At 40.6% G+C, this 17,685-nt stretch overlaps 1 pseudogene; it reads right to left on the bottom strand.

Annotated features, from left to right (window-relative positions):
- LOC104110587 (protein ROOT HAIR DEFECTIVE 3 homolog 2-like) overlaps positions 1–15,814 on the bottom strand; it is a 72,175-nt pseudogene extending 56,361 nt beyond the window's left edge.
- Between the last annotated feature and the right edge of the window lie 1,871 nt (positions 15,815–17,685).

The raw sequence follows: 17,685 nt of genomic DNA, 5'->3' as shown, positions 1-17,685 counted from the left end.
CAATTACAATATTTTTGAAATCAAAATAAAAGCTAGGGTGGAATTGAAGAAAATGAAATACCTTGTATATATAAATTTCTATGTCCAGTCCTTTTCCTTTTATTTCCTTCTTGGATTTTTCTCTTGATCAATATTTTTCTCTTCGGAATACCTTGTAAGTTTTTCACATAATGTTTTATAAGTTAGACATTTTAGTAACTCTATTTTTAGATATTTGAATTATTTTTAGCAGAATTCTCGCACCCCGCACCCCTATCCATACCCCGAAACTTAAAATATCATGAAGGATCCGACCTCTAGATCCGCACCCGTGTCCGAGCAACTTAACATAAGGTAACTTATTTCAGTTTGACATGTTCAGGACGTGCCATTCCTTTCGTTACAAGAATGCACACAGGATTGTACAAAGTGATCTAATGGTATGGTGTCGATACAATGTGGCTAGCGGCATTTTATGATCTAAAATAAAGCATCGGGTTGGTTTGACATGCTAAAAGAAACGATTACAAAATTCTTAATACCTCACCCCTCTCTCTTCCATCAGTACCCTCCAAATCCATGACAATGGTCAACGGCTCAATACCAACAGCCTTTGCTATCCAAATTCCCTTGGTTGTCTGACTCCTGAAATGAATTTTGAACTACATTAATTTTAGAAACTGAAAGTTGAATTTACTATACTTCCTCGTTTGGAAAATGTCAATTGCTGTTCTAGTTCTTTTGTGTACAAAGCCAAAAGAGAGGGAGGGTGCCTAAATACCTTCCTCTGAAAGCATCCATCTCCCTGAAATTGGTATAGAATAAGTGGTTTAACAAGGTACTTTTCCTATGGACAGAAGTGCATTTATGATTAGCATTAATCATAAACAGAAATTTAAAAACAAAATGGCAAAGAAAACATCATAATGAAATATAAAAAAAAAAGAGGCAAATTCAGAAAAACCAGTCTATTTTCACCAAGTTAGCAAAGCTATTAAATACTTCCAAAAAACTCAAGAAAAAAATGAAAATGGTAAAAACTTACCCACATTCGGTGTTTATACCAAACCAATAATCCGAATATACTCTTATCACTAAATCATATATAGACACCTTAATTTATAATTTAACCATGGTATATCAGGATATTTTAGCGTAAGCACTGGGTGCGGATAAGTTTTTACCAATGAAGATAACATAATAACAATATAAAAATGAGCCAAACCCAACTTTATTTGATTATGTACTTGTTTACCCGGAAAATCGGATATAGTTGAATTTATAAGTAGTTCTAACGATATGTGATATAACTTGACATAAATCGTACGTAGAAGTGAAAATGTTTAGATTCTTGGCTATAAAAACGGGAGATAAATTATTGAACAAGAAGAGTGGGTATGCTGAGTAAAACAAGCTCAAGAGATTTATTCTTCAATAAGAGAAGTAGTCTTTTCTTACAATGTGTGAACCTGCCCTGTGCTTACAAGGATTCCCCCTTTTATAGTAGAGGGATCTTACTTTATTTATTATAAAAAATATATAATGGAGAATCCATGATGAATTGTCTCTTCCTCGATTCCCGCCAAGATTCTCTCACCTAGTGCGGTTGTAACGGCTCTTGTCTGCGAGCTCGATACTGGCTCGAGCTCGGTATTGGGTCGAGCCCTCGGCCTTGGTTCGAGTTCGACATTCGGGGTGAGTGTCAATCGGTCTGTGCGTCTCCGACAACCTTCACGTTGCCTTGCGGTTCGATTTGGTCATGGGCTCGATAATGATACCGAGGCGATTTCTCGATCGGTCTTGGAGCTCGAAGCTTGTTTGTACTATCTTCGGAACTCATCTCAAAGTCTCACTTCGGTCGTTTACCATTCGAACTCGATCAAATGTACGAAGGCCGAAATCTATTTCGACCGTATACAGATAGTCCCTTCGTTTCTCAGGAAGAATGTGGTGAGAAGCGATATGATTTTCAACGGCTCGATCGGGTTATAAGCTGACGTTTTCACTGGGCTCGATCATGACGTACGTGATAGCTGTCCCGTCGATTTAGTCTTTCAAGGTATTTAATGCATGTCTGACGGTGGTCGGCCACCGCTGATACTGAACCGCCACAGTATAAACCTATAAATAACCCTTCCATTTATCATTTACCACTTTTACATCTTCAATCTTCCAAATTGTCTTACTCTTTCTGCCTCTATTTCGCCGGTTGTAGAGCCACTTTCACCAGCTTTTGGCACCATCAACCTTTCATCTTCCTTTGCTTTTCTTTTTCTTATATCAATGGCAAAAACTTCAAAAACCGTACCTCAGAAGGAGAAAGCTTCCTCTTCATGGCCGTCTGGCGACAAGGCGCCGGTGGAGCCGCCTCCCCACGAGTATGTTCCTGGCCCGTGTACTCTAAAGATCGATTTTAAGGTTGAAAATCCTTCGTCTGTTCTGGGTTGATGTGAGCATGTGTCGATGTACATGTGCTCGATAACAAAGGGCCATCTCGAGGCTGTGAGGAAAGACTGCAACTGGGGTCCCGAGGTTGTGTTGCAAATTCCCTCTTCCGAAGAGAGCATCATCACTCATGTAGAGGGGTTTTTAAGTGTTTATACTTACGCCTTCACGTTGGGTCCCGTCGACCCAGTGATCATTGATTTTTGCAAAAGATATCAGGTCATCCTCGGTCAAATTCATCCTTCTCTATGGCGCATATTAATCTTACTTCGCTTCTTCTCCAACAAGGTCGGGGGGCTGGATTTCACCCTAAATAACCTCAAAAGATTGTATCGGCCTCAAATCTTTCGAGGACTAATCAGGCTCCAGCGTCGGGCATCGAAAGCTTTAATGTCGAGCATCGACGAAGACAAGGATCGGGGTTGGATGGGCCGTTATATTCTGGTGAGGACCCGTGACCTTATCCCGGAAGAGAAGATGTCGTTCCCCGAGGTATGGAATTTCGACCGTAAGTGATTTTCATAAGGCGTTGCTTTTCGTATCTTTATCTGATTCTATCTGATATACAGTTGCCCCTTGGATGCCACAAGCGGTACCCGACCTCGAGGATTGGGTTCAGAAGTTAGCCTCGACTTCCTCTTATGCCGAACACGCTTGGCGTGATTTGACGAAAGTTAGGTGGGAGGCCAAGAATCACGGTAAGGGTCACTTCTCATGTTTTTCGAAATGTTTTTTATGCTCCATTCGTTACTGACTTCCTTTCATGCAGGCGTAACCAAGGATGCCGTTTTGAGGCCTTCGAGTGGTGAGGAAGGAACCAAGTCCCCAGTCCCGAAACCGGGGAAAGATAAAAAGCGAAAAGCTGTCTCTCGGTCAGAGGATCTCAAGCCCAAAACTCGAAGGGTGAGGAGGAAGGCAATCGCTCTTTCGATGAACTCGGTCCAACGACTGAGAGAAGAAGAAGAAGATGATGATTTGGCTTTGGTGATCCGATCTGCGAAAGCTATCGAGGTCGGCAGACCTTTTGAACCGATGACGGCTACACCGGTCGGGGCTGGTTCCGATACCCCGAGTCTCGATCAGAGCGTCCCGAGCGATTCGCTCAGGACCATGATAGTGGGTCATTTGCCTTCTCCTCCGACCTTTTCTGAGGAGGCGTTAAAGGAAGCTCGAGAATTGAAGACCCCCGATATGGGCGGAGGCTCTAGTGTAAGGGATCCTTTTCGGGATTGTTTTACTGGAGTCGATGATGCCTCCGATATTAGTGACGCCTCTCTTCTCCTAGAAGAGGCCCGACATTTCATTTCTCGGGTAATGATTTTACTGCGCTTGGTTTCTTCGTTCTTTTCTAAACCTGACTTGTGTTTTTTCCCTTCTGTGTAGGCCATTAGCAAGTTTCGAGCCGACCTCAGCCAGTGTGAGGTCGAGCTTCAGAAGGTCTCGGGGGAGAGAGATGCTCTGCGGCTTCTTTGCGGCCAAAAGGACGAGGTTATAAAGGACCTCCAAGCAGATTTGACTAAGGCTCGTGAAGAAGAGGCCGAACTAGATAAGCAAGTGAGCCTCGTTCTATTAGAGTATGGGTTTGACCCAAATGTGGAAGCTAACCCTTCGTTATCTCAGCTGCAGCAAAGGTTAAAAAGATCGGGTTGCTTCGGGAAGAAGTCGATCAAATCAAGGCCGAATGTGATCGGTGGAAGGAGACTATCGACTGCCTGGCTGCAGAAAAAGAAACTATCTTGGCCAAATTATCATCGGCCGATGTTCAGCTTCGAAGCGTCAAGCAAAAAGGTTCGGCTCAGGCCAAGAGGATCGAGGAGCTTGAAACAAGGCTTGCTGAGGCCAAGGCGGAGATTGAGTCATCGAAAGTCATGGCGGGCAAGTCTATTGCTGTGTATCGGGTCGATGTCGAGGCTGCTCAAATGGAGGCAAGAGAGGCAGCGGATACTGCCGACACTCGAGCACATTGGGTTGCCGAACTTACTAAGTGTTGATCTCGGAGGAGACGCTCGAGGAGATACACGCTCGAGGTTTCGATCTTGCTGAAGAGATAAAAAGGGCCAAAAGAACTCGAAGCTGATGTTGAAGCCTTGGCTTCTGATAGCGATGACGATGATGATGGTAGCAAGAGCAGGTCCGATACCCGGGGGGGGGGGGGGAGAGACCGATCTTGATGATAACCTAGAAGCTTAGCCCTTAGCTTCTAGGTTGCATTTATTCATGTAAACAATCTTTGTATATTTATACAAATATCTTTTTCTTTTACTGGTTTGCTTCTGCTTTCTTGCCTTGTGAAGATTTCATTCATGCCTTGCGAATGTTTTCATAAGGATTTAGGCGATTTCGGCCTTCGTAGCCTTTATGGCCGAGTGATTGTTTGCTCGAACTCGAAATAAAAGTAGCCCACAGGCTTAGTAGTCGAGTGAACGTTTCGAACTCGAAGTAAAGTAGCCCGTAGGCGTAATGGTCGAGTGGGTGCTTGCTCGAACTCGAAATGAAAGTGGCCCGTAGGCTTAGTAGTCGAGTGGGTGCTTCGAACTCGAACTTAAAGTAACGTAGCCCGTAGGCTTTTTAAGATCGAGTAAGTGATTGCTCGAACTCGAAGTAAGATAGCCCTTAGGCTTTAATAATTGAATGAGTGATTGCTTCGAACTCGAACTCGAAGTATCTTAGCCTGTAGGCTTTTTATGATCGAGTGAGTGATTGCTCGAACTCGAAGTAAGATAGCCCTTAGGCTTTAATAATTGAGTGAGTGATTGTTTCGAACTCAAACTCAAAGTATCTTAGCCCGTAGGCCTTTTATGATCGAGTGAGTGATTGCTCGAACTCGAAGTAAGATAGCCCTTAGGCTTTACTAATTTAGTGAGTGATTGTTTCGAACTCGAACTCAAAGTATTTTAGCCCGTAGGCTTTTTATGATCGAGTGAGTAATTGCTCGAACTCGAAGTAAGATAGCCCTTAGGCTTTAATAATTGAGTGAGTGATTGTTTCGAACTCGAACTCAAAGTATCCTAGCCCGTAGGCTTTTTATGATCGAGTGAGTGATTGCTCGAACTCGAAGTAAGATAGCCCTTAGGCTTTAATAATTGAGTGAGTGATTGTTTCGAACTCGAACTCAAAGTATCTTAGCCCGTAGGCTTTTTATGACTGCTTGTATCAAAAAGTCTCTTGATGGTGGTTGGCCTTTAAGCCTGTTTGAATCATGAAGCAGGAAGATCTTTTCAAAGTGTAAGACATCTGAAAAAAGAAGTTCTCCTTTATAAGTCATTATACATGTGTTTTTATCTTGTGCCAGAGTTCGAGCAAAACTACGTGGGCATGGTTCGTTTTGACCATTTGGCCCTTACACTTTTCTCTATCGAGACCCTGTTCGACATGAATTTGATATAAAACAACTTTCTTGTGCCGAACTTGATTTATTCGATTGGTAGCCCCCCAGTATTCGAGGTTGATTACGAAGGAGCCTCGGATACTATTGATTTGTCCTCGGGTAGCACATAGTTATTGCCTCGTTAAAAACCTTGCCGGAAAAACCCATTTGGGATAAAAGCCGAACTAAGGGAAAAAAGAGTACAACGCGTGCTTTGAAACAAGAGGTCTTGATGTTTTTAGTCGAATTCCTGCAATGAGTTAGTGTCGAATATACGTATATAGACGATAGAGAAGAGAAAATCATACCTTAACAATAATATCGTTTGAGAAGCGATATGTTCCAATTATTTGGTAATGGTTTTCCATCCATTGCTCTAAGTTTATAAGACCTTTTCCCGACTATATCGAAGACTTGATAGGGTCCTTCCCAATTTGGGTCGAGCTTCCCTTCATTAGGATCTCGAGTGTTGACGGTAACCTTCCTTAGGACCAAATCCCCGGTATTGAAATGGTGGAGGTTGGTTCTTCTGTTGTAGTACCTTTCGATTCGTTGTTTTTGTGCTGCCATTCGAACCAGTGCCACTTCTCGTTTTTCATCTAATAATTCGAGGCTAGTATTCATTGCCTTATAGTTCGATTCTTCCGATGTATGTCGGAACCTTGCGCTTGGTTCCCCGACTTCGATCGGAATTAAAACTTCGGAGCCATACACTAAGGAAAATGGAGTCACTCATGTACTGGATTTAGATGTTGTCCGATATGCCTGAAGGACTTGGGGAAAAATTTCTCTCCACTTTCCTTTGGCTTCATTCAATCTTTTCTTTATGTTTTGGATGATAATCTTGTTCGTTGATTCGGCCTGTCCGTTCCCACTAGGATGATATGGTGTTGACAGTATCCTTTTTATTTCATGATCTTCGAGAAATTTTGTCACTTTACCGCCGATAAATTGCTTACCATTGTCACATGTTATTTCTGCTGGTATACCAAATTTACACACGATGTGATCCCAGATGAAATCTATAACCTCTTTCTCTCTTACTTTTTCGAACGCATGTGCTTCAACCCATTTAGAGAAATAGTCAGTCATAAACAAAATGAATTTAGCGTTACCTGGGGCCGATGGTAAAAGGCCGGCGATATCCATTCCCCATTTCATGAATGGCCATGGAGAAATGACTGAATGAAGCTGCTCTCCGGGTTGATGGATCATTGGCGTAAACCTTTGACATTTATCGCATTTACGAACGAACTCCTTAGTGTCCTTTTCCATGTTATCCCAGTAGTATCCTGCTCTGATGATTTTGCGAATTAGTGGTTCGGCGCCGGAGTGGTTTCCACAGGTGCCTTCATGGACCTCTCGTAAAACATAATCGGTGTCCCCTGGTCCCAAGCATACTGCCAGTGGTCCGTTGAACATCCTTCTGTACAATGCTCCATCTTCAACCAACGTGAATCGAGCAGCCTTGGTTAGTAGAACCCTCGATTCTTTAGAGTTAGATGGGAGTTTTCCATTCTTAAAGTATTCAATATACTTATTCCTCCAATCCCAGGTTAAGCTTGTGGAATTTATCTCGGCATTCCCTCCCTCGATTATAGATCTGAACGACAGCCCCCTAGTCGATCTTATCTTCTTCGACCGACGACCCCAGATTTGCGAGTGCGTCGGCCTCACTGTTTTGTTCTCAAGGCACATGTTGTAGGGTCCATTCTTTGAAACGGTGTAGAGTTACCTGTAGTTTGTCCAAATACCTCTACATCCTATCTTCTCGAACTTCGAAAGTTTTGTTCACTTGGTTCACCACTAGTAAAGAGTCACATTTGGCTTCAATGACTTCTGCTCCCAAGCTCTTAGCTAGCTCGAGACCTGCAATCATGGCCTCGTACGCGGCCTCATTGTTAGTTAATCTAGTAGTTTTGATGGATTGCCTAATAATGCCACCTGTGGGAGGTTTTAATACGATGCCAAGCCCGGATCCCTTCACATTTGAAGCACCATCTGTGTAGAGGGTCCAAACCCCCGACGATGTACCTGATTTTAACAAGAGTTCCTTTTCAACTTCGGGTACGAGGGTTGGTGTGAAATCGGCCACGAAGTCTGCTAAAATTTGGGACTTGATGGTCGTTCGAGGTTGATATTCAATATCGTACCCACTGAGTTCGACGGCCCATTTGGCCAGTCGGCCCGATAGTTCGGGCTTGTGCAAAATGTTTCGAAGTGGGCAAGTTGTTAAAACGCATACGGGGTGACATTGAAAGTATGGTCTTAACTTTCTAGAGGCGCTTATCAATGCAAGCGCCAATTTCTCTAAGTGTGGGTATCTAGTCTCTGCCTCTCCTAAGGTCCGACTTACATAATAAACAGGAAACTGTGTACCTTACTCTTCTCGAACTAGGACACCACTTACCACGATTTCCGATACCGCAAAGTATAAGTAAAGCTTCTCATTTGTTTTCGGAGTGTGAAGTAATGGTGGGCTCGATAGGTACCGCTTCAGTTATTCTAGTGCATGTTGGCATTCTGGGGTCCAGGTGAAATCGCTCTTCTTTTTGAGTAGAGAGAAGAATTTGTGGCTTCGATCTGACGACCTTGAAATGAATCGGCCTAAGGCAGTTATCCGTCCGGTTAGCCTTTGCACTGCTTTCACACTATCCACGACGGTAATGTCTTCGATGGCTTTGATTTTGTCGGGGTTGATCTCGATCCCCCGATCCGACACCATGAACCCGAGGAACTTGCCCGATCCAACCCCGAAAGCACATTTCTCGGGGTTGAGCTTCATGTTGTATTTCCTTAAAATTTTGAACGTTTCCTGCAAATGAGTCAAATGGTCCTCTGCGTGCAGGGACTTAACTAGCATGTCATCAATGTAAACTTCCATCGATTTACCTATTTGTTCTTCGAACATTGTATTCACTAGGCGTTGGTACGTAGCCCCTGCGTTTTTTAGCCCGAATGGCATTACATTATAGCAATAGGTTCCATACTTAGTGACAAATGAAGTTTTTTCTTGGTCCTCCGGGTTCATGCTAATTTGATTGTACCCGGAATAGGCATCGAGAAAAGTGAGGATCTCGTAGCCGACTGTGGCATCGATCAAGCGATCGATGCTAGGCAGCGGAAAAGAATCTTTGGGGCATGCTTTGTTTAGATCTTTATAATCTACACACATTCTAAGTTTGTTCCCTTTTTTGGGGACTACAACCACATTGACTAACCATTCGGGATATTTTTCCCGAATTGACCCTATTTTGAGAAGTTTAGTTACCTCATCTCTTACAAATGCGTGTTTTACCTCGGATTGAGGTCTTCTTTTTGCTTCACCGGTTTGAACCTAGGGTCCAAACTCAGGTGGTGCGTTGTTATCGATGGTGGGATCCCTGTCACGTCTAAATGGGACGAAGCAAAACAATCTATGTTATCAATAAGAAATTGAATAAGTTTTTTCCTGAGTTCGGGGGTCAACCCCGTTCCCAGGTATACCTTTCTCTCGGGCAGACGTTCGATTAATATAACTTGCTCCAGTTCTTCGATCGTCGACTTGGTGGCGTCGGAGTCGTCAGGGACGATGAGAGCTCGAGGTGTCGGAAACTCTTCCTTGCCATCTTCTATTTCCTGTTTCACCGATTCGGTCGAGACTGGTTGCTGTGATTGCTATTTGATTTCTCGCCTATCTTTTGTGCTCGACCTTTCTGAGGCCGATAACATTGGTATCGGTGTTATCTCATCGACCGCAAACATTTTCTTCGCAGCATGTTGCTCCCCGTATACTGTCTTCACGCCGTCCGACGTAGGGAATTTCATCACTTGGTGTAGAGTCGAAGGCACTGCCCTCATATTGTGGATCCATGGTATTCCGAGTAGGCATTGTACCTCATATCGCCTTCGATTACGTGGAACTTGGTGTTTTGGATGGTTCCAGCCACATTTACGGGCAGAATAATTTCCCCTTTAGTTGTTTCACTGGCCAAATTGAAGCCGTTTAAGACCCGAGCTTCGGGCATGACTTGATTCTGTAAACCGAGCTTCTCCACTACCCAAGATCGGATGATATTCACAGAGCTACCTGGATCCACTAAGACACTCTTAACTTGAACTTTATTTAATAGGATAGAAATTACCAGAGCGTCGTTGTGAGGTTGAGAGATGCCCTCGGCTTCTTCAATTCCGAATGATAAAGTGCCCTCGAGTACATAACCTCGAGTTCGTTTTTCCCCTATGGCCGGTATCTTGCCGTATTTGAGCACGGGTCCCTGTGGAGTATCGACCCCACCGATGATCATATGAATGATATGCAGAGGTTCCTCTTGTTTATCTTTTTTGCTGGCGTCCCTTTCTCTGAAGTGATTCTTGGCTCGGTCACTGAGGAACTCCCGAAGGTGGCCCTCATTGAATAGACGGGCTACCTCTTCTCTTAATTGTCTGCAATCCTCGGTCCTGTGGCCATGCGTACCATGATACTTGCACATCGAATTCGGGTTCCTTTGGGAAGGGTCGGTTTGCATGGGTCTGGGCCACCTAGTATCTTTGATTCTTCCGATCGCCGATACAATGCCCGATGCATCGATGCTGAAATTGTACTCCGATAGCCGATGTGCCTCTATAGGATCGGCATATTTATCAAAGCCACTCTTGCTCATAAGCCCCCGAGAATTTTGTCCTCGATCACTCCTTCGATTGTTCCGAGCGGCATTGCGCGTTGAACCGTTGTTCATTCGATCTGCGACGTACGGTTGATATCGGTCTCTGTTCGACCTTTGCTCTCTGTCGATGTCCCTCTGGTTTTTAATAGTTGTCCTGTTCTGATGCATGGATCCGGAAGGAGCTCCCAACTGGTCGTCTTCGACCCTAATTTTTGACTGATATCGTTTGTGTACATCTGCCCAAGTTATTGCTGGATACTCAATCAAATTTTGCTTCAGCCGACGTGATGCTATTGAACTTTGCTCGTTCAACCCTTGGGTGAAAGCTTGAACGGCCCAGTCGTCTGTGAACGGTGGCAATTCCATGCGTTCCATTTGAAATCGGGACACGAACTCCATTAGCATTTCATTACCCCTTTGTTTTACTTTGAAGGTGTCTGATTTCCTTGTTGCAACCTTTATGGCACCAACATGTGCCTTTACAAACGAATCCGCTAACATGGCAAAAGAATCGATGGAATTTGGTGGCAGATTATGATACCAAATCATCGCTCCCTTCGAGAGGGTGTCTCCAAATTTTTTCAATAACACGGATTCGATCTCATCGTCTTCCAAATCGTTATCCTTGATGGCACACATGTAAGAGGTGACGTGTTCGTTGGGATCAGTCGCACCGTTATATTTGGGAATTTCGGGCATACAGAATTTTTTGGGGATTGGTTTTGGGGCTGCACTCGAGGGAAAAGGCTTTTGTACGAATTTTTTCGAATACAGCCCTTTTATCATTGGTGGAGCTCCCGAGATCTGATCGACCCTGGAATTATATGTTTCTACTTTTTTATCGTTGACTTCGACTCGTTTTGTGAGTTCCTCGAGCAATTTAGTAATTTTGGGAGTAGTCCCTGATTCTTGCTCGTTTGACTTCACTATGGCTGGCTCCGTTCTGTGGGTGATTTCTCGAAGCGGATTGGGCTCCGGCCTGCTTTGTACCTGAGTTTGGCTCTGCAACTGAGCTATCGCTATTTGCTGGGCTTGTAACATCTCGAAGATCATCCGTAAGCTGACTCTGATCTCCTCCATGTTATGGGTGTCTCGAACTACGGATCGAGTACCGCCTTGAATGCTTTTTTCCGGTTCGGAACGTTGGTTTGCCTCAAGAGCCACTTGTGAATTGACATCTAGCGGTACTTTGACTCGGATTTTAGGTACTTCGACTCGAGCTTCAGTGACATCGTTAAGTGGCCTTCCGGCCCTGGGTATCAAGTTGTTTGTTTCATCTTGAAGGCCGGCTTCGTGGTCGATAGGTAAAGCCATCAATCGAGGGTTTGCCATTGCTGATTCGAAGTTGTAAACTGGTGTGTATTGCAGATTTGTATCAAACAACCACTGTTACCCTTAGCCCCATGGTGGGCGCCAAACTGTTTACCCGGAAAATCGAATATAGTTGAATTTATAAGTAGTTCTAAGGATATGTGATATAACTTGACATAAATCGTACGTAGAAGTGGAAATGTTTAAATTCTTGGCTATAAAAACGGGAGATAAATTATTGAACAAGAAGAGTGAGTATGCTGAGTAAAACAAGCTCAAGAAATTTATTCTTCAATAAGAGAAGTAGTCTTTTCTTACAATGTGTGAACCTGCCCTGTGCTTACAAGGATTTTCCCTTTTATATAGTAGAGGGATCTTACTTTATTTATAATAAAAAATATATAGTGGAGAATCCATGATGAATTGTCTCTTCCTTGATTTCCACCAAGAGTCTCTCCCCTAGTGCGGTTGCAACGGCTCTTGTCTGCGAGCTTGATACTGGCTCGAGCTCGGTATTGGGTCGAGCCCTCGGCCTTGGTTCGAGTTCGACATTCGGGGTGAGTGTCAATCGGTCTGTGCGTCTCCGACAACCTTCATGTTGCCTTGCGGTTCGACTTGGTCATGAGCTCGATAATGATACTGAGGCGATTGCTCAATCGGTCTTGGAGCTCGAAGCTTGTTTGTACTATCTTCGGAACTAATCTCGAAGTCTCACTTCGGTCGCTTACCATTCGAACTCGATCAAATGTACGAAGGCCGAAATCTATTTCAACCGTATACAGTACTAATTAAGGTAAAACCATATTGGAAATGGAATATTATATGGGGTTTCATTTTTGGCAGTGAAAGAAGCCATGACAGGAAAATAAATTGATGAAAGCAACCCTTTTTTTTCTAGTTTATCAAAACTGGCAAGCAAAATCTATAAAGAATTGAGAAAAATCAAAGCATACCGCTACTCTGCGGTCCCATAATAGTAACAACAACATAAGAGAGACCGCACCGAGTAAGTTTGACAGTGCTAGTGAAATTGTCGAGACCCTTTGCGTTGAATTCACCGTTTCCATCTATCAGTTGCGTTGAGCAAGAGCCCTCCTCGCTTTTAACAGCCATTGAAGCTTTTGCTTAGCTTTATTATTTTTCAAGTTATTGTGTTACTGTAGAAGTTTAAAAGAGAAGAGGAATTACGGAGTTGCTATATTTAATTGTCTGAAGATTGTTTGTGAGAAGAGGAATTGCAATAGAGAAGGTAAGCACATATTCAAGCTTCTTTTTTTTCCCTTCCTTTTCTGGCTTGTTCGAGAGAGTGTTACGTAGCCTTGGTTTACGCAATGTCTTTTTTTATTTTCATTTTCTCGAAAGTAGTGATTTGATTTATTTTTATTTATTTTTGTAAAACAAGTAATTTAGATAGACAATACGTGTATGATTAATACTAGATGGTAAAACTTGGAATTATCATTTACAATTAACTTTGTTATGATATAAAATTGCGAAAAAGAGATTTTGAGACATCATTAAAAAGTTGCACAGTTTTTACATACATAAGAATACTATTTGCATACTCTATTTTTTATATATTGACAAAGGTAACACACTCTACACAATCTTTATATCCATGAGAGTACTATTTACATATTAACAAAGGATGAAAAATTCTACGTAGTCATTACAAACGGTGATTCATCCTTCATTCTGTGATTGTTCGTTTTTGCAATCTGGATAAAAATATTGACATCTGAAGAATTATGAAAAAAAGATCAAGTTTCAGAACCTGTATAACATAATGTACTAATTAATATGACAATATTACTGCCAACCTATCTTTTTAAAGCATGTTGTTCAATCTAGAAATGATATCTAACTACTTGAGAAATCAGGCATTAATCACAAAAATAATGTGTCTGTAGGTATTGTTAAATTTTTCATAGCTTTCGTGGAGTTATTTGTAGAAGCTCCTATTTGGCTTTCACGGTTGTTGGAAGACTCAAGGTTGTGAAAGAGATTGAATAATTTAAGAATTTAACGTAACTATGATAGATCATTGTAAATTTTATTGGTAATTTGCATACCTTTTTTCAAGGCATTGTCCTTCTTACCATGTATAGTTGTAACTCTGCTATGAACAAAGGGAACTAATTTATTGAAAAGAAAAATTTAATAAATTAGGATTTGGTTCAAATAATATCTCCATAGAATCTAAGTGAAGAAAAAGTTGTCAAGATATTAGGTTGTCTTGATATTATCCTTATCCCATTGTTCTTCTCAAGCAAATTTTTAAAATCAGCTTGACATCATCTGTCCTACTTAGCCCATTGTAGTTTCAATTTCATAATATAAAAGTTATCAACCTTCCATAATTTTCAAAATTTTCAACTCTAACAGAAACAAAGAAGATGAAGAATAATAATATACCATTTCTAACTACTTTTGATGAAACATAATTACACCTCTTGTTATCAAACAAATCCTTATATTTTTTCAAATATACCATCAACCAAAATTATGACACAAGAAAATCAAGAAGAGTTACTTTTATCATAATTGGAGGTTGTAACTATCTTTATGTAAATAACGAATAATGACATTATGTGTGTTGAAGCTAGGATGCCTCTTATGTTTAAAACTTCTCTAGCACTGATTATTGCAAATAATTCAAGAAAATCCAGTTGGATAAATATAGAGGTGCACTTCGAAGTTAATTTTACGTAACAAAAGAGTTTACTAAAGAAGATGTAACTGATCAAGATTTCAAAGGCCTCGAGATGAAACTCACAAGTTATAAATTCGAAAACTCCTCCACGACAAAGGAATTCTCAAGATATCTATCTCTATCTTAACATTAAACTTTAGAAGTTGATACTTCTTTAGGTCTTAACAAAACAACAACGGGAGAAAGCGCATCAATTTTTTCAATGACAGACTTAAAAATTATGGATACACTACGATTAATATACTTATATTATCCAAGATAACAATCATTCAGTGTACAACGATTAATACACTTATATTATCCAAGATAACAATCATTCAGTGTACAACCAAGCATAAATCATTCACGACTTTATTTGCTTATTGGATGTTCTGCTCTGAATGTCAAACCAGAAACAACAATTCCATTTCTCTTTCATCTGGATATGAAGTTAGAATTTGACAACATCCAATACTATAGAAAAGAAACTCCTTGACTTTACTACATGTACTCACACACAACTAAAGATATAGTAAAGTTGTATAATGTCGAACACAGCAACTAATATGCACGCGAAAACTAAGAGCAAAAGCCAAATAAATATTTTATTCTTGAAGAACTGAATCTTCTCACCACCCAAGCTGCTAGAATACTCTTCTTTCACGTAAATCAACCCATATAAACTTTCAAATTTTGAAATTAAAAATAAAATAGAAAAGGAATTTTCACTCTTCAAGAGCTGAATTTCCTCAATTTTTGAACTGCCAAAACAATTTTGTTTAACATAAGTGGAGCCACATAGAATTACAAGAGCAAATGCTCATTAAAATTAAAAAAAAAAAAAAAAAAAGATTACACACAGACGAAAGAATTTTTGTCAAGAACAAATCTTTTCCAACACTTTGAACTGCCACAAAACAATCTTGTTTCACATAAATGACCCATCCGAAATAATAGTAACTAATATTCACGCAAAAAAATTATAACCAGAACAATGAAATGAACAAAGAGGAAAAATCACTGGTAAATTGAACGGCTACAAGGGCGAAGCTAACCGAGAGAAGGGCACAAATTTATTTTCTTTTTGAAGAATAAATCTAAAACTATAAAAGAAAGATTGCAGTTATGCGAGAATGACAATTGAAAAACCTTCACATCAACCGTGAAATTAAAGAGAGAATTAGACAAATTAGTAACGACATCAGCCATAATTTTCAGGCGTGATATTCAGAAGTCTGAAGAGAACTGAAAGAAATTAGGGGAGGAAAGATTGGGAATAAAGTTGACTTGAAATTTAAAGAGAACTCACAAAAAATACTTTAGAGTAGTCGAAAGAGTTGGGAAGAGTGGCGATGTTTCTCCATCATTGGAAGTTGGAACAAAAGAGATAAAAGATGAAGCCACGTCACAAAAGCTTTTTTATGAATGAGTAAGATGTCAATTTTGCCCTTGGTCGCCCTATCTTCCCTTTTCTATATAATAGAAATATTATTTATGTATACTGCTTAAAATAATTAATAGTGAATCGAGTTAGCTATTTATATAAAGATCTTTTTCATCTTCACTAGTACTAGCACCTGCGCGAATGCGCGGACATTAACCACATCAAATATTTGAGTTATTTGGATTATATGTAAATAATCTTAAAATTTAAACTTCTCGATAAATATAGATAATCATTGGATATTAATTAAGAAACACTACATGAAAAAGATTGACTATTTCTCAAATCTCCTAGTTACAATTCTATTTTTTTGGTACCATTCTCGCCGGTGTCATTGGATCCTAAAAATAGTCACGAAGCAAAATATTAACTCATATATATGTGTCACGACCCAAAAATCACTAGTCGTGATAGTACCTAACTCGACCCGTTAGGTAAGCCAACTAACAGACAATACAATCCAAATGAAATTATAGGAAAATAGTGAAGAATTATCTGGACATTTACAAATTAACTCAAGAACTGATAGTACAAATTATGAGCTTCTAAGACTTAGAATTTACAAAGCTGATACAAATAATTACACGATCTGTTTGAAAGCTACATAACAGATTAACAAAATCTAAAGCCACTAAGGACAAGTGGCAGTCATATCCGGAATGCACGAACATCTTTAGGGTCAGCTCCCGACATTACCAGCAACTCCGCTCCAAAAGTCTGTATGCAAGGTGCAGAAGTGTAGTATGAGTACAACCGACCCCATGTACCCAATAAGTATTTTGTCTAACCTCGTCGAAGTAGCAACGAGGCTTTTTAGTAAAAAGATGCTCACTAATAAAAATCTGTACCGAAATCTAGCAATAGAACTATACTACAGTATAACAGGATAGAGTACACGAAACAAATGTACAAAAAAATAACAGAGTACTAGAAGAGATCACAATTCAACAGTTTCCAATATCTCAACCAATCTTTTCCTTAGAGCGAAACCAATAAACCACAATAGTCACCCCATAACTTTCATAACGTGAGGAATATACTCTGATATCAAGTCAATTGCACGGCAATACCCTTCGTGCATTTATCTTATCCTCACCAAAAATGCATACAACAGTACCAACCGGTTGGCAGAAATGCCGATAATAGTAATGACAAAGTAGAAAATACGCAATTAGCAATAATGAACGAGAATGTACATAAGGGCATCAGTAACAGACTAGGCAGAAAGCATAGAGGTGATGACAACAAACAGGAAAAGGAATGTAACTTTAACTAATTAGCATGGTGGAGGCATAAATACAAATATAACAAATAAGAGGGGAACACATGATCTTTATGTGTTAACAAGTAGAAGCATGAATACCTAACACGGTAGAAGGCATGTACTAAGTGCAACCAAAATAGATACGACAAAGATATAATTATGACAGCAGGAAGTAGGCATGGTATTTTCAAGTTTAGCAAGTAGAAGGCATGAGTGACACAATAACAAATAAGATAAAGAACAAGAACGGGGCATTAACGACAAGTCACGTAAGAACCATAAATACAACATTAACAGCTCAATGTAACGGCATGAACGTATACACAAAGGAAAGATATCACAACATAATGCATGTCCCTCGTCCTCACCTGCACGGAAACACCCATCGTGCCATGAACTCATGATAATTTAAAACATGATAATATAAATGAAATGGAACGGCATCACCCTTCGTGCTTTACACTCACATAACATGGCACGGCATCACCCTTCGTGCTTTTACTCATAAATGATATGGAATGGCATCACCCTTCGTGA

The sequence above is a fragment of the Nicotiana tomentosiformis genome, chromosome 2 (assembly GCF_000390325.3).
Source record: "Nicotiana tomentosiformis chromosome 2, ASM39032v3, whole genome shotgun sequence".
Lineage (NCBI taxonomy): Eukaryota > Viridiplantae > Streptophyta > Magnoliopsida > Solanales > Solanaceae > Nicotiana > Nicotiana tomentosiformis.
The sequence above is the reverse complement of the archived record's forward strand: the minus strand, read 5'-3'. Positions and strand labels throughout refer to the sequence as shown.